The sequence below is a fragment of the Bufo gargarizans genome, chromosome 5 (assembly GCF_014858855.1).
Source record: "Bufo gargarizans isolate SCDJY-AF-19 chromosome 5, ASM1485885v1, whole genome shotgun sequence".
Classification (NCBI taxonomy): domain Eukaryota; kingdom Metazoa; phylum Chordata; class Amphibia; order Anura; family Bufonidae; genus Bufo; species Bufo gargarizans.
Window position 1 is genome coordinate 485,303,312 of NC_058084.1, and position 23,515 is coordinate 485,326,826.

Here is a 23,515-nt window from a genome sequence, read left to right on the forward strand (position 1 = left end):
TATATAGCTTTTTATAGATATATGTACCAGCCCCAACGATATTTGTGTCTGTCCCTGACACAGGGACAGGGACAGACACACACACACACACACAGGGGGGGGGGGGGGGGGCACACACACAGAGGGACACACACACAGAGGGACAGACACACACACACACAGAGGGACAGACACACACACACACAGAGGGACAGACACACACACACACACACACAGAGGGACAGACACACACACACAGAGGGACAGACACACACACAGGGGCAGACACACACACACACAGAGGGACAGACACACACACACACAGAGGGACAGACACACACACACACACACACAGAGGGACAGACACACACACACAGAGGGACAGACACACACACACAGAGGGACAGACACACACACAGAGGGACAGACACACACACACACACACACAGAGGGACAAGACACACACACACAGAGGGACACACACACACACAGAGGGACAGACACACACACAGAGGGACAGACACACACACACAGAGGGACAGACACACACACACAGAGAGGGACACACACAGGGGCAGACACACACACAGACGGACTCACACAGCGGGACAGACACACACACACACACACACACACACACAGAGGGACAGACACACATACACACAGAGGGACAGACACACACACACAGGGGCAGACACACACACAGAGGGGCAGACACACACACAGGGACAGACACACACACACACACAGGGGCAGACACACACACAGAGGGACACACACACATACAGAGGGACAGACACACACACACACACAGAGGGGCAGACACACACACACACAAAGGGACAGACACACACACACTGACAGACACACACACACACACACACACACACAGGGGCAGACACACACACACAGAGGGACACACACACATACAGAGGGACAGACACACACACACAGAAGGACAGACACACACACACACACAGAAGGACAGACACACACACACACACACACGGACAGACACACTCACACAGGGGCAGACACACACACATGGACAGACACACACACACAGAGGGACAGACACACACACACACACACAGGGGAAGACACACACACATAGGGGCAGACACACACACACAGGGGCAAGCAGACACACACACACACAGGGGAAGACACACACATAGGGGCAGACACACACACACACAGGGGAAGACACACACATAGGGGCAGACACACACACACACACACACAGGGGCAGACACACACACACACATGGGAAAACACACACACACAGAGGCAGACACACACACAGGGGAACACACACACACAGGGGAAGAAACTCACACACACGGGAAGACACACACACAGAGACAGACACACACACACACAGGGGAAGACACACACACACATGGGGCAGACACACACACACAGGGGCAGACACACACACACAGGGGCAGACACACAGCTAGGCCTCACCACACTCCAGCCAGGATCCTCTCTGCACAGGAACACACAGGGTCACTATTGGGGGGAGCAGGGTTACTAGTGGGGGGAGCAGGGTCACTAGTGGAGGGGAGCAGGGTCACTAGTGGAGGGGAGCAGGGTTACTAGTGGGGGACAGGAGGAGGGGGGTGAAGACTAAGGCTACTTTCACACTAGCGGCATGGACCTCCGGCAGGCTGTTCCGTTGGGTGAACAGCCTGTCGGATCCGTCCTGCCGCTAGTGACCGTGTGCCTCCGGACTGCCGCTCTGTCCCCATTGACTATAATGGGGACGGGGCGGAGTTCCGGCGAGGCACGGCAGCGCATGGCAAGAGGCAGCCGGACTAAAACTACAACAAGTCTGACATTTATTCCGGCAGCTTCTCGCCGTGCGGCAGTCTGGAGGCACATGATCACTAGTGGCAGGACGGATCCAACAGAGCAGCCTGCCGGAGGCTGTGCCACTAGTGTGAAAGTAGCCTTAGCCTACTGCACACAGTGTCTGAGAGGCCTTATGTCCGGCTTCCACTAATCCACTGTAGTTGCACTTTTTTTTATACTGTATAGGTTTAGGTTATGGGCTGAGGGGCTCACAAAAAAAATATGAATATTTATAATTTTACATTTAGGAGTCTTAGGACCCCCTAATTTAGTTTTTTGGGTTTTTTTTGCACCAAAGTACCACGCCACCAACCAGCCACTGCCCACCACTCATGCCCACCACTCACACAACAACTTAGTTAACTACTATTTAACTAATAACTTACTAGTTTGTAATAACTACTAACCTACTTCAGACTCCGTCAGTCACAGACGACAGTCACTATATCTGTTCAACTTCAGAATCAGATTTAGTACGTACTAAGTAGACTCAGCCAGGGCCCCAGGCTCAGCACAGTGGGAGGCTTGGAGCAGACAGGCCGGCCGGAAGGCAGCGTAACGTACTTCACTCACGCGCCGGCTCCTCCCACTAAGCAGGCGGAGCAGACGCGTCACCGTGACAAAGTGAGTGACGTCCGTTACGCTGACGCTGCGGTCCAGCCACAGCCTGCCTGCTGCTGCGCTAGTTGTTGTCTAACCTTTTTGACTAGTAAAGTTGTTGTTGTTGAACTACAGTCAGTGAGTAGTATTATAGTTGGGAGTCGGGCCGGCCCTGCAGGAAGAGCAGCGGGCGGGTCCCCTAATGGCCGCAGGCCCTCAGTCCACGACCCAGAGCCTGAATGGTCAGTTCGCCCCTGCATATCCACCATCACTGTATATATTACATGCTATCGCTGCAAGCTATCCATACTGAGATGAGTGAGGCAAACACTTGTGTAAAATAACTTTGTTGCAAAACTACTGAAAAACCAGCACGTGGGACGCCTTTATCATGGTAGAAAGACCCATCACAATAGACGTCGATACCTCCTGGCATCTGCTTATCTGAATGTGAATTTGGATGAAAGAAAAAGTTTGTGGGTAAAGAACATTCATTATTCATATCAGATAAGAGCAGGCAAAAGAGTTGTCTGTTTGTTTAGAAGTTATATCTAGGTCTTTTTGTATCAGCATCAAACTCCATCTCGATGGTCTGAGGATAAGGTAGAATCTCTGGGTTTCTTCAACAAATTCAGAAGAGTATGTGTGCTGTGAAGTGTTATGCCTCATTCACACGTCAGTGTTCGGTCAGTGATTTCCATCAGTGATTTTGAGCCAAAACCAGGTGCGGCTCTAAACACAGAACAGGTGCAGATCTTTCCCTCATACCTCAGGTCTGTGGAGGCTCCAACCCTAGTTTTGGCTCACAATCACTGATGGAAATCACTTACCAAGGCATTAAGCCTCATGCACACGTCCGTGGAACACAGACCGTGAGATAACGGCCTGGACTCCTGCTGAGAGCAGGAGCGCAAGGAGTCATTGGTTGCTATGATGCCATGTGCTTCATGCCGCCGCTGCTGTACAGTAATACACTCGTATAGATAATACGAGTGTATTACTGTACAGCAGCGGGCGCACGGCATCATAGCAACCAATGTGTGGCAAGCAGTGGGATGGCGTCCTAGTGCGAGGAGGAGCAGCTCGGAGACACCGTTTGTGGAACATATTAAGGGCAACGCTATTATCCGTACAGCGCCCCTGGCTACAGCAGAATGGAAACAGCAGTGGAGTGCGATGAGGGTGTCATGGATGACCGAGATACAACCCGCAAAGGCATCTGGTACCAGGCACTGGGTATTGTGGAGTATCTGTGGGACGAGAGACTCCCCACGGAAGACCAGCGGTTGCAGAAGCGAGTAGCCCTGCGGATGCCCTTCCTGGGAGAGCAGCCCCAGGAGGAATGGGTAAAGGAATTGGAACACCTAGCATGGCAGGAGCTGTGGCTGGAAGATGCCTACCAGGTGCTCTGGTGGTATGGGGCACAGTACCTACCCAGGACAGCTAAGCATGACAGGCCAGAGGGAGAGGAGTTTGATGGTCCTGGCTTGTTATGGGAGACTTTTTCAGAGCTGGAGTTTGGGAGCCCTACACAAGCCCGGTTCAGGGACCTCTTTGAGTGGCGGGAGAGCAGGTATGACTGGGACGACACTCACAAAATTGAGCAAGACCTGATTCACCTGGTGACCCGGGAGATGAAGCTGGAACAGGACTACCAGCAGCTGTTCCACTCCAGTGAGAGGGCTCAGCGAGAGAGCAGAGTGTCAGACCCAGGTCCATAGCCCTTCAGCTGGGAGGATATTGTGGAGGTTTACTGGGAAGACCCGACTGAAGTATCCCCTGCTTCAGTACCAGCTACAGAGGTAGGGGACCTCATAGACTGGTCCTGGGGGAAACCCCATATGGCAGGTGGAGATGGGACCGAGATCTCTCCACCGGCCCTACAGGGATGCTGGGCAGTCGGGCCAGATCCCCAATGGCAGCCGGAGTTTCAGGGAGTAGGGAAAGTCGGTCCTGCTCCCCAGCGCCAGTATGTTTTGCAGGGAGAGGAGAGCATTGTCTCCATTCCCCAGCGGCAGTGTACCTTGAAGGGAGAGGAGACAATCGGTCTCTCTCCCCAACCACAGGGAGACAGCACCCCTAACTCTGATGGTGCAGATGGGACTGCAGTCTCGGCACCAGGTCTATCGGGATGCTGGACGGCCGGTACGGATCCCCCACCAACCCCGCAGGATTGCCAGGAGGAGGAGGTAAACGATCCCTCCTCTCCACAGCTGATCCGCAGCAAGGTCCTGGGGGCAGGATTCCCTGACCCCATCCCAGCGGAAGAGCTGGCATCTGGGCAGAGCTAGTGTTGAGCGCGAATATTCGAATTGCAAATATTTTTCTCGAATATCGCGATTTCGAGATTTCGCGAATATTTAGAATATAGTGCTATATATTCGCAAAATCGAATATTCGTTTTTTTTTTTTTTTTTTAATGCTCCATTCAGTGCCTGTTGCCGTGCTCATGGAGCGTCCCCATCACCATGGGGACGCTCCATATACTAGAATGTACTGTCGGATTAGAGAATTACATTAAAATCACCATGCGATTATTTCGTGTTATATTAATCGCATCGCAATTTCAGCTTCGCACTGCTATATTCCATATATGTGTATTTTACGAAATTTCCTACTATTGCTCTAACTTCGTCTTTTAGAATATTACGAATATTCTAAAAGACGAAGTTAGAGCAATATTACGAAATTTCGTAAAATACACATATATATTGTAATTTAGCTAATATAGTGCTATAATAATTTTTTTTCTCTAATTTTTTTTCCCTCTTCTGAACTTAAGTTTTGTAAAATATGTACACTGTTAAAAAAATTAATATAGCAGTATATTAGCTAAATTACAATATATATGTGTATTTTACGAAATTTCGTAATATTCTAAAAGACGAAGTTAGAGCAATAGTAGGAAATTTCGTAAAATACACATATATGGAATATAGCAGTGCAAAGCTGAAATTGCAATGCGATTAATATAACACGAAATAATCGCATGGTGATTTCTACTTAGTACTGCTATAGTCCATCAGTTGAAATCGCCATGCGATGAATATAACTCGAAGTATAGTACTGCTATATTCCATATTCGCCGAATATGGACTATAGCAGTACTAAGTAGAAATCACCATGCGATTATTTCGTGTTATATTAATCGCATCGCAATTTCAGCTTCGCACTGCTATATTCCATATATGTGTATTTTACGATATTTCCTACTATTGCTCTAACTTCGTCTTTTAGAATATTACGAAATTTCGTAAAATACACATATATATTGTAATTTAGCTAATATACTGCTATATTAACTTTTTTTAACAGTGTACATATTTTACAAAGCTTAAGTTCAGAAGAGGGAAAAAAAATGAAAGAAAAAAAAAATGATTATAGCACTATATTAGCTAAATTACAATATATATATGTGTATTTTACGAAATTTCGTAATATTGCTCTAACTTCGTCTTTTAGAATAATATTCTAAAAGACGAAGTTAAAGCAATAGTATGAAATTTCGTAAAATACCATTGCCTTATACTATTATACTAGAAAAATCGCAACACGCGATTAAAATAATCGCATATTATTCTCGAAAAATTGAAATAATTACGAATATTCGATTTCGACGAATATAACACGAATATTCACTCGAATATTCGCGATATATCGCAAAATCGAATATGGCACCTCTCGCTCATCACTAGGCAGAGCACAGTTAGCCTCTGCCCTCCCCTATCCTCTTGTCCAGAGCCTGACTCCCCACTGGTTACTCCAGCAGAAGAGCTGGCATCTGGGCAGAACGCAGTCGGCCTCTGCCCTCCCCTATCCTCTTGTCCAGAGGCTGTTCTCCCCACAGGCTACCCCAGCAGAAGAGCTGGCATCTGGGCATAGCGCAGTCGGCCTCTGCCCTCCCCTATCCTCTTGTCCAGAACCTGACTCCCCACTAGCTACCCCAGCGGAAGAGATGGCATCTGGGCAGAGCGCAGTCAGCCTCGGCCCACCAAGTACCTACAGCTCCAAGCTAGAGAACAACAATGAAGCAAGGAGTAGCAGATGCCCACTCAACAGCTGGGGACATACAGAACAGAGCCAGACCCCAGAGTTCAACAGGACCAGTGTTTGTTTATGGGTAGGCTACTCGACTAACTCAGGCACCGACCGACAGGAGGTCAGGTACCTGGTTAGTCTACTGTTGGGAGGGGAGAAATGTGACGGACTGAACCGTCACTGGGGCTGCTGGAGAAGCCTGAGGGCCAGCCTCCTTCCTACAGACTATGGACCGAGAACTATGGAGACCCCCTCAGATCTTTTGGGGTTACAAGGAACTATGAACCCTGATTTATGTGTGCAATTTATATGCCACATATTTCCTATTGCCCATTAAAAAGGCATGGTGTGGATTCAGCAACACAAAAAGGGTTAACTCTGCACAGAGACTCCCACTGATTGTGTTAGTGATGGGATTAAGACAGTTGATTATAATAGCAGCCGACTCCTATGATACACTCAGGAGATAATCCCATCACATGTGTCTCCTCTTCCCATTCATTCATTATGGAGGGGGTGAAGATATCTGTTTGCATGTTCATTGTTGATTGCGTCAAAGACACAGTGTGTTTGTTAATTGCGTCACAGACAATGCCATTGTGTTTGTTAAATAGGGTTCGTTTTGTGTTTAAACTGTATAGGATTGGCTGCTTTGTCATGTCCTCAGAATGTCATGTGTATATAAGTCAATGCTGTGTGTTCAATAAAGAGTTCCTGTTTTACCCTTCATCATGTTGAGGCTGGTGTTTGGGTAACTGATCGACACTGGGGATTGCTATACGCTGAAGATTTGCTATACTCCCCTGGCCATACTATTAGCTCTTGTAAGAGCTTTTCCTGTGGTGGTTTTGGTGTAGAGAGGAGTGCTTGGAGTCCTCGGGAAGCACTAGGAGCATCTATCAACGGAGGTACCTAGTCGGGGTGCCAGGGGATCCGTTACAAGGTCAGTGGTATTCCTGCCTTGGTTGGTGATGGAGCTTTACTCCTCTCTGGATATTCCATCTGTCCAGTGTGAGGGCCACCTAGTTAGACAACAATATCTCTCCTATTTCTTCCCCATGTTTCTATGTCCTCCACCCATCCTCACCAGTTGCTTTGTTTGGTGTGGTTTATGTTAAGGGTCTGTTGTTATGTCTAATTTTGTGTTCCATGTCTGGTCTGTTTGGTGCTTGTAGTCCAGCATGGTTGCTAGACATTTCCTGTGTCTGTCTGTGCCTTTGGTGAGCGGGCTCATGGGTTCCCTGGAGGGGGAACTACAAGTTAGTGAGCAGCTCTGCCTGGTGCCGCCTTGCATGCCATTTTGCATGGGGGTCCAGGTAGTTATTAGTGCTGTTGTTCCACCCTGTTGCTGCTGCAGGTAAGTGCTTGTTGTTCCAGGGTGTTGTTGTATCACTGGGTTCTTGCCTGCCAAGCCTGTTGCTGTTCCCTGGCTTCCCCTATCTTTGCTGCCAGGCCTGTGGAGACTCCTGTTCATCCGTGTTTTGGAGGAGCAGGTCGTCTCTAGTTTCTGACCTTAATTTCAGAGATCTTCAGGGTGAATTAGGGTCTGAGGTTTCTGTGTATGAGCCCTCCTACCATCTGGATCTGCTCATACAGTTAGGAGTCAGGGCTAGGATCTGGGATGCAAGTGGAGTTCCCCCTCTACTCCCAACCGTGACACATCACACCTCAAATCAACTCCAGGCTTTTTATGTGCTTAATTGAGAATGAAATAATGAAAGAATTGCCCACACCTGCCCATGAAAAAGCCTTTGAGTCAATTGTCCAATTAATTTTGGTTCCTTTAAAAACAGGGTGCCACATGTAAAGGAGCTGAAACTCCTAAACCCTTCATCCAATTTTAATGTGGATACCCTCAAATGAAAGCTAAAAGTCTGGACTTTATGTCAATGTCCATTATATAAATTATAACTTGAATATGTTTTAGTAAACAGGTAAAAAAAATAAAAATCTGTGTCAGTGTCCAAATATATACACTCACCTAAAGAATTATTAGGAACACCTGTTCTATTTCTCATTAATGCGATTATCTAGTCAACCAATCACATGGCAGTTGCTTCAATGCATGTAGGGTTGTGGTCCTGGTCAAAACAATCTCCTGAACTCCAAACTAAATGTCAGAATGGGAAAGAAAGCTGCTCAGTTACTGGGATTTTCACGCACAACCATTTCTAGGGTTTACAAAGAATGGTGTGAAAAGGGAAAAACATCCAGTATGCGGCAGTCCTGTGGGTGAAAATGCCTTGTTGATGCTCGAGGTCAGAGGAGAATGGGCCGACTGATTCAAGCTGATAGAAGAGCAACGTTGACTGAAATAACCACTCGTTACAACCGAGGTATGCAGCAAAGCATTTGTGAAGCCACAACACCCACAACCTTGAAGCGGATGGGCTACAACAGCAGAAGACCCCACCGGGTGCCACTCATCTCCACTACAAATAGGAAAAAGAGGCTACAATTTGCACGAGCTCACCAAAATTGGACTGTTGAAGACTGGAAAAATGGTTTCTTGAACATGACAATGAGTTCACTGTACTAAATTGGCCCCACAGTCACCAGATCTCAACCCAATAGAGCATCTTTGGGATGTGGTGGAACGGGAGCTTCGTGACCTGGATGTGCATCCCTCAAATCTCCATCAACTGCAAGATGCTATCCTATCAATATGGGCCAACATTTCTAAAGAATGCTATCAGCACCTTGTGGAATCAATGCCACGTAGAATTAAGACAGTTCTGAAGGCAAAAGAGGGTACAACACCGTATTAGTATGGTGTTCCTAATAATTCTTTAGGTGAGTGTATATGAACCTAACTGTATCTGGACCAGGGGTCGAGTGGAGGGGGAACGCGTGGGAACGGCGTTCCTGCACTTTTTTCATGGCAGGAACGCCGTTCCCTTTCAGCCTCAAGCCAGGAGAACGCGGCTGAAATCAGATTCACAGGGCACAGGGGGCGGAGACGGAGCGGAGGCGAGGCCCTGCGTGAAGCGCACTGTGCAGGGCAGGCTAAGGGAGGAGGGAGGAGGAGCGGCTTCAGTTGAGAAGACGGAAGTAGAGGAAGCTGTCTGTGCGGTGCTGCTGCCTGCGACTGCCTCACTGTGACTCCTCTCATGGCGCCTGAGAGCTCCCCTCCTCCTATCCTGAGCCAGCCTGCGACGAGTGCGACTGTCTGCTGAGGTGAGCGTCCGTGGCTGGACCATCCGACCGGACCGGGGTCCTGGTGGTCCGGTCCAGACCAGTCTAGACTAAGTGTCTGTGGACTGTGACTCCCTGAGTGAGTGTCAACCAAGCGATCGATCAGCCAGGGCAGGATTAATGTGCACAGCCTGGTTGGGAGGCCCCCCTTACCCTGGCCTTAGGCAAGTGACAAACTGCTACCCCTCCTCAATCTTAGGCAAGTGACAAACCCAGCTCTGCTACATCTACAATGAGCATCTACAACAAATGTAATGCCAAACTGCAGTTCCTCTATGTGATTGTGATGCCTTGGATAGCTTCCACTGGACCCACAGCCAGGGTCCAGTGGAAGCTATCCAAGGCATCACATAGAGGAACTGCAGTTTGGCATTACATTTGTTGTAGTTGCTCATTGTAGATGTAGCAGAGCTGAGTTTGTCACTTGCCTAAGAATGAGGGGGGCAGTTTGTCACTTGCCTAAGGGAGGCAATAGCTACGCCCCTGCTCACCGCCACCTTCCTGGTCCTCGGCTGTCGGCTGTGAGGGCTGCGCACAGGAGCCGAGTGAGTCGCTCTGTGACGTCACTCCGTGCGCAGCCTACAGCAGTAGAAGAGGAGCGTCTGCGTCCAGGAGCAGGAGAGGTAAGTGTAAGTTTATTTATTTTATTTTATACTAAAGGCGTATAGGCTAAATGGAGAGGCACTGACTGGAGGCTGGTGGAGGGGGCACTCGGGGCTGGTGGATGGGGCAGCACTGGGTGCTAGTAAATGGGGCCCTGGGGGCTAGTAAGAGGCACTGGGTGGCTAATGGAGAGGCTCTGGGGGCTGATATAGAGGACTGGGGGCTGATATAGAGGACTGGGGGCTGATGAGAGGCACTGGGGGCTGATGAGAGGCACTGGGGGCTGATGAGAGGCACTGGGGGCTGATGAGAGGCACTGGGGGGCTGATAAGAGGTACTGGGGGGCTGATGAGAGGCACTGGGGGGCTGATGAGAGGCACTGGGGGGCTGATGAGAGGCACTGGGGGCTGATGAGAGGCACTGGGGGCCGATGAGAGGCACTGGGGGGCTAATGTAGAGGCACTGGGGGGCTAATGTAGAGGCACTGGGGGGCTGATGGAGAGGCACTGGGGGGCTGATGGAGAGGCACTGGGGGCTGCTATGAGGCATGGGGCTCTTATCTGAGGTCTGATTGGGGGTCATTCATATTGGGTTCTGATCTGAGGTCTTATTGGGGTCTTATTAACATTGGGGGTCTGATTGGTGGTCTGACCTGAGGTGTAATGAAAAATATTTTTTTCTTATTGTGCAGTGCCCACTTCCAGCCCTGAGCCCAGCTGCCTAGAGCCCTGATCCGGAGCAGCTTGGAGAAAAAAGGCCTCACAGTCCCACACTCCTTCTGCTCGGCCAAGCCAGCCAGCAGCCCTGAGGCCAAGCCTGTCAGTCTTCAGAACTGTAAGTAAATTATATATAAGGGGAGTTTTTGTTTTGATCACAATGTGGACATTTGGCTCAGTCCGCAGCGACACAAATTACAGCATGCTAGATTTTCAGTGCTTTTTTTTTTTATGGGGGTTGCAGTGGATCTTGGGTGAGTTCCCACACTTTTTTTCCCAGGACTTGACCCCTGATCTGGACATTGTATGACACTAATTATCTGGACATTGTATGGCAATAGTTATCTTGTCATTGTATGGAACTAGCTATCTGGACACTGTATGTAACTAGTGATCTGGACACTGTATGACACTAGTTATCTGGACACTGTATGACACTAGTTATCTGGACACTGTATGACGCTAGTTATCTGGACACTGCATGGCACTAGTTATCTGGACACTGTATGACACTAGTTATCTGGACACTGTATGACACTAGTTATCTGGACACTGTATGACGCTAGTTATCTGGACACTGCATGGCACTAGTTATCTGGACACTGTATGACACTAGTTATCTGGACAATGTATGACACTAGTTATCTGGACACTGTATGACACTAGTTATCTGGACATTGTATGACACTAGTAATCTGGACATTGTATGACACTAGTTATCTGGACATTGTATGACACTTGTTATCTGCTCATTGTATGGCACTAGTTATCTGGACATTGTATGACACTAGTTATCTGGACACTGTATGACACTAGTTATCTGGACATTGTATGACACTAGTTATCTGGACACTGTATGACACTAGTTATCTGGACAATGTATGACACTAGTTATCTGGACACTGTATGACACTAGTTATCTGGACATTGTATGACACTTGTTATCTGCTCATTGTATGGCACTAGTTATCTGGACATTGTATGACACTAGTTATCTGGACAATGTATGACACTAGTTATCTGGACACTGTATGACACTAGTTATCTGGACAATGTATGACACTAGTTATCTGGACACTGTATGACACTAGTTATCTGGACAATGTATGACACTAGTTATCTGGACACTGTATGACACTAGTTATCTGGACATTGTATGACACTTGTTATCTGCTCATTGTATGGCACTAGTTATCTGGACATTGTATGACATTATTTATTTGAATACATTATTCCACTTTTCTCCAGGTAGCTTGTGTCATGAGATGTCCATATCTTGTGTCCAGATGAATAATGCCATAAAGTATCAAGATAAATTGTGCAACCAAGAATCAGTGCTGCCCCAGGAAGCCTCCACATACCTTCAGAGGCAGTCGGTCATGAACAGATGTCATTAAAGTTCTGGCCTAGATTTTTGCCACCTTCCATTAGGCTTTTAGATTAATATGTTCTGTATTAAGCTGCACGTAGTGTGAGGGATGTCCATGGATGGAGATTACACTGTGCAGGTGATGGGGGCACATCAATAGAAGCATGCACAAGAAGGACTGAGGATGAGGGCAGTCCAGGGTCTCCAGGCACATGTTTACATTTATGAAGCTATTGGAGCTAAAGGGTTATGCCGTAGGATGGGTGACGAGTGTCTAATCATTGGGGCTTCCATCCCTGGGCCTCCACCTATCTGTGGCAGTATTATTAAATATGAATGAAGTCGCAAGGTACATGATTTATAGTCACTCCATTCAAACAGAAAACAGGACCCCCATTTTCAAGATTGGTGGGATCCCTGGAGATAGGTGATAAGTTGTAATTTTGGGGCTACCCATTTAAGGCAAATATCAAACTATTACGGCTATTTTAAGGAACAGTAAGAATATGATGTGTAATTCTGCCAGATTCTACACCTGCAATTGCTCTAGAGCAGAGATGTGAAGTGGGCTCCTGGATAAATGCTATATCTGTCACACAGAGGAGAGGAGCTGTAGTGCAGCCGAGAGCACTTCACTGCAAATCTCCGCCACCTGGGCACTTGCAGGAGCAGAATCTGGCAGAATGAAACTTCATATTCACACTACTCCTGATGATAAAAGCTTAGCAAAATATATTCATCTCTGGCTCTCCTCATCCCCTACCTGTTTAGTATTGTCAACCCTACTGAGAGACGCCCTTTAATCACACCTTTTTTGTGAGAATGTTTACTAAAATGTAGCTTTATGGGTTAATACATTTAAAAAAATTAACTCACCCCATCCTGTTGTTCGCGCAGCCGGCATCATCTTCTTTCTTCTTATTTCAGGACCTGCAAAAGGACCTTTGATGACGCAATCGCTTTTATCACGTGGTGAGTGCAGTGATGTCAGAGCAGGTCCTGCTGAACGAAGATAGAAGGATCACGTGGTGAGTGCAGTGATGTCAGCGCAGATAGAAGGATCACGTGGTGAGTGCAGTGATGTCAGCGCAGATAGAAGGATCACGTGGTGAGTGCAGTGATGTCAGCGCAGATAGAAGGATCACGTGGTGAGCACGATTACTTCATCAAAGGTCCTTTTGCAGGTCCTGAAAAAAGAAGGAAGAAGATGATGCCGGCTGCGCGAACAACAGGATGGGGTGAGTTAATTTTTAAAAATTTATTAACCCCTAAAGCCACATTTCAGTAAGCATTCGGTATTAAGAATGATATTATTTTCCCTTTTAACCATGTTATAAGGGAAAATAATAAAATATACAGAACACCTAACCCAAACCCGAACTTCATTGAAGAAGTCCGGGTTCGGGTCTTAATACCACAGTCAGTTTTTATCACGCACGTGCAAAACGCATTGCACCCGCGCGACAAAAACTGAACATCGGAAAGCAATTGCAGTCAAAACTGACTGAAATTGCGTACCTACTCACACGATTTTCCCTGATCGCAGACGCAAAGCATCTGGACCTAAACCGGACACGCTAGTCTGCAAGGGGCCTTATGCTGAGAACAATAGATCAATGCATGGCGTATGGGTGTGCTATACATGGATTTTTTTCTGAAGATTGGCATAGTCTGCCCATGTGTGATCCCTACCCTTAGTGCAGAGGGAGCGCTCAGTGGAATATTGATGCATAATCAGCTGCTTGGACACACACTGACAACTGGCATGCATCTGACACTTTTATTGGCATGTCTTGTGTTAAATTACAATGTACAGTTTTCTGCATCTTAACAATTTTATTTCTCTCCCAGAGAGCTCAAAATCACCTGCTTATCCTCCACATAGCAAATGATAAAGCTCTGGCTGCCAGCAGTCACCACTAGGGGGAGCTCCCTGCAGGCAGATTTACTACAGAGTTCAATAGGGGCTGTGAAGATCTCTGTGCAGTGAGCTCCACCTAGTGGCAGCTACAGGTAAACACTATGACTCCTAGAAGATATAAAATAATACTGCAATCTTGTGAGGACCATCAAGTGCTACTAGCAATGAGCGATCTTACACAGCAGACAGTTTATGGGATTGAAAGCTGGAGGCATATTAGAAGACACAATGTCTAACTGGGAGTCTTTTTATTGCTGGGTTTCCTTATGATGTCATCTCCATCATCTTCTGCACTGACAGCTTTTAAGGTGTTATACTCTGAGCTGTCAGACGTTTCTGGGTTCTCAATGGTGTAGTCAGGAGCGCCTTCAGAAGTTTCTAATTGTCCGTTAGAATCCGTAGAGTTGTCTTCCAGGTGTTTCATTAAAGCTTCTAATTCCTCCTCTGTGAACTGGGGAAAGATGAAGAAGGTGAAATGATGGTTGTCAGATCCCTCCCACCCTGTATATATTTATATTTTGTGTTTCTTTTTCCATCCCAACATTCAGATACAGTATAGTAAAAAAGCACAAAACAAGAATATGAAAAGCCAAGAGAACATAAGAATATCACAATAATGTGCTGAAATAAAACCATCACACGGGGCCATCGCACTACCACCAGAATTATGTCATCATCTGGTCCTCAAATAATACTGCTGGAAGCCGACCCAATTATATCAATATAATATCATTAAAACCTACACAGTCTGACTAAAACCAGTAAGTGGTACCATAAAAGCGGGGAGGCTTTTCTTCAGCAGGGAAGCTGGTCAGAGGTCATAAGGAAGATGGATGGAGATAAATACAGGACAATCCTAGAGGAAAACCTGGTAGAGGCTGCAAAAGACTTGAGACTGGGGCGGAGGTTCACCTTCCAGCAGGACAACCACCCTCAACATCCAGCTAGAGCTACAATGGAAGGGTTTAGATCAGAGCATATTCATGTGTTAGAACGGCCCAGTGACAGTCCAGACCTAAATTCCATTGAGACCTTAAAATCCCTGTTCACAGACGCTCTCCATCCAATCTGACTGAGCGCGAGCTCTTCTGCAAAGAAGAATGGGCAAAATTTTCGGCTTCTAGATGTACAATGCTGGTAGAGACCGACCCCAAAAGACTTGCAACTATAATCGCAGTGAAAGGTGGTCCTACAAAATAGTGGCTCCGGGGGGCTGAATACAAATGCATGTAACATTGTCCCGATTTTTATTTATTAAATATGTTGAAAACCATAGATCGCTTTCTCTTCACCTCGCACATACTGTGCTTGCTACTTTGTGTTGGTCGATCACATAAAATCCCAATAGCATGCATTTAAGTTTGAGGGTGTAACATGAAAAAATGTGAGAAAGTTCAAGGGGTATTAATACTTTTGCAAGCCACTGTATGTCAGATTACTTTTATAAGGTTACTAGAGTGTTAATACATGTTTTCAATCCCAACCCGATTTCTAAAGGCTATATTTCCCAATGTAGAGGAGATCATACTGTGACTCTGGTCTTATTTTCAAACTTAGATTCCCATCTTTCAAACAGGACCAGGACCATCCATATAAGAGTCTGAGATATAAGGGGGCTGACAGCCCGCAGGATAAGAGAAAAAGCATCCTCTCTTATGATAACAAGAGAGAGGAATATGTCATATATTAGCCTTTATTGTCATCAGAAAAATACAAATGATCTGATTGCCTATGGCCCTTCTGCTGCCTCCCTCTTGCCCCTACCTGGTGTGACCGAAGAAAAAATCCCAGATGAGAAGAACGGAAAACAAAATGGTGATGTGAACCTAGTCTTAGCGTGTAGGGTTATATAAGGGTTAGGGTTAGTGGCTGTGGATGTGTGGTAAAGATGAGGGATTTCTGCATGCTCATATTACTCTCTGCTCACCCATCAGACTCACCTTGTAGCCCACTCTGCGGCACGCACATCCATTGCAGCTGTCACTCTCACAGCACTGGGACTGACCGGTCACTGACAGCAGAAGAGCCGATGCAGCGATCAGCAGAACTAGAGGCAGAGACTTCATGTCTTCTCGGCTGCAGATCTCAGGCTACAAGCTGCAGGACGCTGCACGGCCGGTCACACTCATCAGGCAGCTTTATAGTGCCGCAGGTTCAGACACACCCAGCGGGGGATTATACAGTTGTGTCACCCAATAATGAGAGCAAAGTAATTACAAGGTTGTGTAAAAGCACATTTTAGAATGACTACAGTATGGTGCTTATACAGAAAACTAGCACTGATAATTGAATGGGATAATTCCCTGGAGGTCAGTGGTACAGTCAGTATCTATTCCCTAAGGGAAAGTGGTACAGTCAGTATCTATTCCCTGGTGGTCAGTAGTATAGTCAGTATCTGTTCCCTGGAGGTTAGTGGTACAGCCAGTATACATTCCCTAGTGTTCAGTGGTACAGTTAGTATATATTCCCTAGTGGTTAGTGGTATAGTCAGTATCTATTCCCTGGTGGTCAGTAGTACAGTAAGTATCTATTCCCTGGTGGTCAGTAATACAGTCAGTATCCATTTCCTGGTGGTCAGTGGTACAGTCATATATTCCCTAGTGGTCAGTGGTGCATTAAGTATCTATTCCCCCTGTTGGTCAGTTGTATAGCCAATATCTATTCCCTGGTGGTCAGTGGTACCGCTAGTATCTATTCCCTGGAGGTCATTGGTACAGTTAGTATCTATTCCCTGGTTGTCAGTGGTACAGCCAGTATATATTCCCTAGTGGTCAGTTTTACAGTGAGTATCTATTCCCTGGTGGTCAGTGATACAGCCAGTATCCATTCCCTGGTGGTCAGTGATACAGTCAGTATCTAGTCCCTGGTGGTCAGTGGTACAGTCAGTATCTATTCCATGGTGGTCAGTGGTACAGTCAGTATCTAGTCCCTAGTGGTCGGTGGTACAGTGAGTATCTATTCCCTGATGGTCAGTTTTACAGACAGTATCCATTCACTGGTGGTCAGTGGTACAGTCAGTATCTATTCCCTGGTGGTCAGTTGTACAGTCAGTATCTATTCCCTGGAGGTCAGTGGTACAGTCAGTATCTATTCCCTGGAGGTCAGTGGTACAGTGAGTATCTATTCCCTGGTGGTCAGTGGTACAATCAGTATCTATTCCCTGGAGGTCAGTGGTACAGTGAGTATCTATTCCCTGGAGATCAGTGGTACAGTACAGCCACACGCTGCCAACGATGCTACAAAAATAGAAGTTCGGGTGATTTTTTTAGACACAAGAAGATATGCGTTCATTAAGGACGGAGATACGAGGTGGGGGATTCTTGGTCACTGTTTCATCCTGAAGTAAGTTCTCACAGTCTTGAGTAATTTGAACAGATGTTGCGTAATGAGGTGAGTGAGAAATGAGATACAAAGTAATAGAAGGAGAAACAACTTGTCTGCTGGTGAGAGGCAGGCATTGTTCAACTTCAACCTGACAACTCCCTCATCATTAACAAAGTTGACAAGGGAGGTGCCCGGTAATAATGGGCAGATCTAAATATAGCGAGGAGGCTTTTTCACAACTGCCAGGTGAGAAGATTTTCAAGAAACTTCAATGGTAGCATTTAAGAGGGAAATTTTTCTTATATTAAAAACATTTTCCTAGAAGAAGCTGTTACATCAGAGGTAATTGAAGAAGAAGTGAAGAAAGCTTTGAGGAGTGAACAACCCAGAGTGCATATATTGTATCTGCTTTCTAAGGTGCCTAAGCATTTGAAGGAACTCCTGGGTCTCCCAATAGTCTCGGGGGTTGATTCACATTTGCACTTTCTGTCTTTCTTTGTGGACTAATTTTTACAGAAGATAGTGCACAGGTGTTATGACTGTAAGTAGGCACAGACAAGGACAGTCAGCCCTAAGGCTACAACCCAGCCCGCTTTCTCTACCTACTTGTAGTACAATCTCTAGATAGCTAGACCACAACTGGTCGATGGTCCCTATAATATTTAAGTGCAGAGATAGATAAACAATAAAGACAGACAAACACAATACCAGAGTCCAACGTCAATGGGTCCGAAACAGACAAGCTATGCAGTACCAAACAAGAGACAGAAAGTTGTCAGCTAGTGAGTCAGAGACTATCGCTGGCACTGGTGTAGGGCCAGAAAGGGGTTTAAATAGAGCACCAAGTCCCAAGATCAGAGCCTGATAGACCCATGACTCAGCGCTCCATTAGTCAGAACATTAGCACACAGGAATAGAGCAGCTGAGTAATCAGCCCACTGCTAGCCTCCTCCAGTACAATCATTGCATCCTGTCGCTAAGTGGTGTGGTTCAGCCACGTGTCTCTCCTAGCACGGCCATGGAAAAGCTGAGGACCGCGCCACTGGAGCCCGTACAGGTAAGTTTCTTACATTATCCCACCTCATCCTAGGAGAAACCACCGGACCCTCAACAGAAGGAGCAGGTCTCTAATCAGACGAGGAGCATGAACATCCTAAGCCACAACCCATGTTCTCTCCTCAGCACCATATCCCTTCCAAGGTTAAGGTACTGCAGAGAGCCCTGAACTCTCCGGGAATCAAGAGTTTTCTGCACCTCATACTGCAGTTCACCTTAGGGTACTTTCACACTTGCGGCAGGACGGATCCGACAGGCTGTTCACCATGTCGGATCCGTCCTGCAGCTATTTCGCCGTGCCGCCGGACCGCTGCTCCGTCCCCATTGACTATAATGGGGACGGGGGCGGAGCTCCGGCGCAGCACGGCGGTGCACGGAGAAAGCCCGCCGGACTAAAATTACTGCATGTCAGGCTTTTTAGTCCGGTGGCTTCCTCCGTGCACCGCCGTGCTGCGCCGGAGCTCCGGCCCCGTCCCCATTATAGTCAATGGGGACGGAGCGGCGGTACGGCGGCACGGCGAAATAGCCGCAGGACGGATCCGACAGGGTGAACAGCCTGTCGGATCCGTCCTGCCGCAAGTGTGAAAGTAGCCTTAGATGGAGGAATCATTGGAGGAATGTATTTCTTAGGCCTCATGCACATGACCATTATTTTATTTCATGTCCGTGGAAAACTCGGCTAATACACCGTTTGTCATCCACGTCAGTGATCCGTGTTTTCTGTCCGTCCAAAAAATATAACCTGTCCTATTTTTTTCACGGAAAACAGTTCGCAAACCCATTTAAGTCAATGGGACCGTGAAAAAAATGCGGATGCACACAAGATTGTCATCCGTGTCCGTTTTTTTCCTATCATTTGCATGGCAAACTTGACTTAGATTTTTTTTTACTTTCCTTCATGTCTGGAGATCCTCCAAAAATAAAGGAAACACGGAAACAAAAACGGAAACGTATCACGGAACAACGGAACCCCATTTTGCGGAACGGAACACAACAACGGTCGTGTGCATGAGGCCTAACACAGTGATTTGTGGAACACATTATGTATCCTAAAGGAAGCTGGCAACTGACGAGCAAACGATACCGAAATAATAATAGAGGTGATCTCATATGGGTCAATACATTTTGGAGCGAGTTTACATACAAGATCCTAATTCTTGGTAGAAAGCCACACCAATTCTCCAACAGCAAAAGTCAGACCCAAGGAACGTTTCCTATCGGCTTGTTCACACTGGATGCTTTTAGCTTTTTCCAGGCTCCTAAGAGCCTGGACACAGATCATTCTTGTTGGCGTCTACCACAGGAACTCACAGAATTAAACCCAGACACTGAAGAAAAACACGGATTGAACACATAATTGCAATAAAAAGGTGAGAAGCCACTAGAGGAGCTGACTTTCAGCATAGGCTGCCCTGTCAGGCAGAAGACAGAAGGCAGAAAAAAAACTGTCTACAGAATACAGTGCAGCGTCCTACTAGTGTACGTGGGCACTGCAAAGGCTTGTTATGTCATATGTTATATCATGCTGTATTTCATTCTTATTTGGAATCCCTGTTACCAGGCTGTTAGGTGCATTACACACATTCCACCACTAGATGGGGGTAGCACCACAGTAGATATACCCCAGTTCAGGCCTAGTGAGCAGTTGGGAGTTGAGAGTTGCTGAGATGTAGTAGAAGGAGGAGTGAGGAGCAGGGGAAGGAGAGGACCCCACTCTTCTCCGGTCTCCGGAGCTCCACGGCCCAGAGTAGTCCGGACCTATCTCAGTTATCAAGGCCAAGGAAATAGGCAAAAAGGTGGGACCTTGCTTCTACGGTTCACCCTTCCGGGGTGCCCAGTGAAAGATTATTTTCTATATGAAGACAAAGGAGGACAATAGCCATTTTACTAGGCTTCAGGCACCTTTGTATACAGGTGAAGGACGTATAGCTTCCGGCAGCCTCACCGTTTATTATTACAAGTACAGAATGGCCATCTGTAGCAACACTGAAGTAGAAGATAAGGATCCTAAACCCACCATCACTGGGAACAAGGACTAGATTCAGGACTGAATACCAGTGAGTACACATCCTCCTACTATAGCCTGAGACATAACCACATGTACAGCCTGTTACTGGGATTTGCCACATCCAACCTGCATGTTCATAAGAGATGGTTTTATAACTGGATGTAAAATTGTTGTCAAGATCCTGGTTACAGTAAAGTTCTGATCTGGATTCAAACCTGCCTCAGTCTTCTATCTCCATACTACAATCCATACTACAATCACTCTCATCATTTTGCACCATCAAGGTGCTGGCGTCACAACATTTCCTAAGTCAGGGGCCCAGCCGCAAAAGCTCTCAGAAACCCAATCACCATCAAGGGCACCTCGATCACCACCTGGCCTGTGTCCCCTGTAATAGAGTGTGCCCCGGAGAATCCAGTGCTGTTCTCCACTTCACTGCACTGCTGGCCCAGGGAGGCGTCTGCTAACCGTGAGCACCCAATAACCTGTTGCACCCTTCGGCCCACCGTGAACCTCACGTGTTCTCCCCTGCGGACCGGCAGTTGCAATAGCTGAGGGGAATTAGGCGGAAGTGCAAATGCGCTCTCTTGGGGGTCAACGTGCAACAGAGACATGATGATACTGACTCTCTGTGCCTCAGTTTGGTCTCAATCAAAAATACAGTTTGCAAAAAAAATGCAAAACCCTTATGCTCACAAGAGAAGCGGTCGGGGGCTTAATCTTAGGCTCTACTGGTGACAGGGGTACGGAAGCAGGTCAACTGAGCTGACAGGACTCCTGCTGTTGGACCCTCTCAATCCTGTCCCAACTGAGCAATACCCTCCATCTGTGAGGCTACAGCTGCCATGGCGTCCATAGTACTGTAAGTATCAGGTCTGATTTTAGGGATAGTGATAATGTTACCACTGTAGGTAGGGACAGACAAGGACAGTGAGTCCTAAGGCTAGAACCCAGCCCACTTTCCCTACCTACTTGCAGTTTAAGCCCTAGATAGCTAGACTGCAACAGGTTGACAGTCCCTACTCTATTTAAGTGCAAAGATGGACAAACAATGAAAACAGACAAACACAGTACCATAGTCGTACGTAAATGAGTCAGAACCAGACAAGCTATGCAGTACCAAATGAGAGACAGAGAGTGGGCAGAAGACAAGCTGGGGTCAGAGTAATCCAATAAGCACAAGAACCAGGAACACAGCTAGTGAGTCAGAGACTATCACTGGCACTGGTATAAGTGCCAAGTCCCAGGATCAGAACCTGATAGACCCATGACTCGGCGCTCCATTAGTCATAAACTCTAGCACATAGGAATAGAGCAGCTGAGCAATCAGCCCACTGCTAATCTTTCCCAACCCACTCCCTCTGCGGGGAGACGCAGAGCATTGCATCCTGTTGCTAAGGATGCTATTGCATCACCAGGGGCATGGCTCAGCACCTCTCTCCTGGTGTAGCCGCGGCGAGACTGAGGATCGTGCCGCCGGAGCCCGGACAGGTGAGTTTCTTACAGCAGGTTTCTGGGATTTCCAGGACGTCACATATGTCTGTACATTAGACATTAAGATCCTCTATATTGACAAGAGGTTGAGTCTGTAATGAATTATGTCATGATGCAACATTGGGGCACATTTATCAAGGTCTCCTGCTTTTAGGCTTTAAATAGACAGGCGTATTTCCTTCACCTCTGTGTCTTTTGCCGACTATTTTTCAAGCCCTTCATGAATTAGACTTGACGTATTGGCATTAGTCTGACAGCTAGTGGTTCTTTTCAGTACGACACGTTCATATTCACTAAGGATTGTCTTATTGGTTTGTGCATGAAAAAATTGTGCAAATAACCGGAAAAAAACACATCTCTGTCTCTTTCAATGCAAAAGTTCCACCCCAACTCAGACAGAAAAAATAAGTCAGGTCAGGAGTGGAGTAGAAATGTTTATGAAACCTAATTCAGGCTCACCAACATAAATAGATCGTAAATGAAGTGCAAAACAAAGACAACTCCAAAATGAGTCTCAAAATAAGAATTAGAAGCACAAGCTGCCGATGCCTCCTCAACAGGCGCAACATCAGCTGGTAAATGAGACTTAAAAAATAAGACGGAAACTGCTTTTTACTCTTGAAAACAGGCGCAGACTCTATAGGAAATGTGTCCCGTGTGTTCAGTGTTTCCCCCCTTGTACGGGAGCTGGCTTGTTTCGTGCCCTCATATTTTCTTGGTTCAGTGTTTCCACCCTTGTTCGAGGGGGGGGGGGGGGTATAGTTTTGTGTCCCTGTGTGTGTTTGGTTTAGTGTTTCCACTCTTGTTCGTGGGATGCCTCGTTTCGTGCCCTCAAATGTTCTTGGTTTAGTGTTTCCACCCTTGTTCGGAGGCTGGCTCATTTCGTGCCCGCATGTGTGCTTGGTCCAGTGTTTCCACCCTTGTTCGGGGGCTGGCTCGTTTTGTAGCCCCATGTGTGCATGGTTCAGTGTTTACACCCTTGTTCACAAGCTGGCTCGTTTCGTGCCCTCATATTTTCTTGGTTGAGTGTTTCCACCCTTTTTCGGGGGGCTGTCTCGTTTCGTGCCCTCAAATGTTCTTGGTTCAGTGTTTCTGCCCATGTTGGGGGGCTGTCTCATTTCATGCCCACATGTGTACTTGGTCCAGTGTTTCCACCCTTGTTCGGGGGCGGGGGGGCTGGCTCGTTTCGTGCCATCATATGTTCTTGGTTCAGTGTTTCCACCCTTGTTCGGGGACTGTCTCGTCTCGGACTTTTGCACCGAATATTGTGCAAAAGTCCATTTATCAGTAATGCAAATTAAAAGGAATTGCATTAATGCAGCTTAAAATTAGAGTTTTGTGAAAGGGTTCAATAT

At 46.9% G+C, this 23,515-nt stretch overlaps 1 long non-coding RNA gene across 1 annotated transcript; it reads left to right on the forward strand.

Moving 5' to 3' along the window:
* Positions 1-13,312: 13,312 nt before the first annotated feature.
* LOC122938991 lies at positions 13,313-15,542 on the forward strand. Its single transcript, XR_006390075.1, has 3 exons — positions 13,313-13,465; positions 13,542-13,595; positions 14,827-15,542. It is a non-coding gene; the product is annotated as an uncharacterized LOC122938991 (long non-coding RNA).
* Positions 15,543-23,515: the final 7,973 nt, after the last annotated feature.